The 430-nt window shown below is 42.6% G+C and overlaps 1 protein-coding gene across 1 annotated transcript in view; it reads left to right on the top strand.

Moving 5' to 3' along the window:
- The first annotated feature begins 20 nt into the window (after window positions 1-20).
- Window positions 21-430, top strand: part of CSUI_007916 (swi2 snf2-containing protein rad54) — a 10,156-nt gene continuing 9,746 nt past the window's right edge. Inside the window, exon 1 of the mRNA XM_068068059.1 lies at window positions 21-240. The gene's annotated coding sequence lies outside the window, so the exon portion shown is untranslated. The remainder of the gene's footprint in view (window positions 241-430) is intronic.

Genomic DNA, 430 nt, shown 5'->3' with positions numbered 1-430 from the left:
TCTTCATTTCTTTCGTTCACTTTCTCTATTGTGTACATATGACTACATGCAGGTGACGCTCATACGTTCCGAAAGAGATATGCACAACCCATCTTGATAGGGAGAGAACCTGATGCGACAGAAGAACAACAACAATTAGCTTCGGAAAGACTTTCTGAACTCTCCAATCTAACAAATCTCTTTATTCTTCGACGCACAAATTCTCTTCTTGCGAAAGTGCTTCCTCCGAAAGTTGTACTGGTACGTCCCTCTATGGCTTGAGAGAGTTCGAGGGAAACAATTCTGTTCTTTGTCTTGTTTGTCTCTCTCTGTGTCTCTCTTCTTCTCTTTTGTTGGGAAAGAAAGTTCGGGTTTGAGTTTGTCTTCGCACATCTCGCGATGGACGTGATGTAAGGGAAACAAAGAACAGGAAGAAGAAGCGAAGGGAGAA

The sequence above is a fragment of the Cystoisospora suis genome, assembly GCF_002600585.1.
Source record: "Cystoisospora suis strain Wien I chromosome Unknown contig_4298, whole genome shotgun sequence".
Lineage (NCBI taxonomy): Eukaryota > Apicomplexa > Conoidasida > Eucoccidiorida > Sarcocystidae > Cystoisospora > Cystoisospora suis.
Note: the sequence above shows the minus strand (reverse complement) of the source record. Positions and strands in the feature narration are given on the sequence as shown.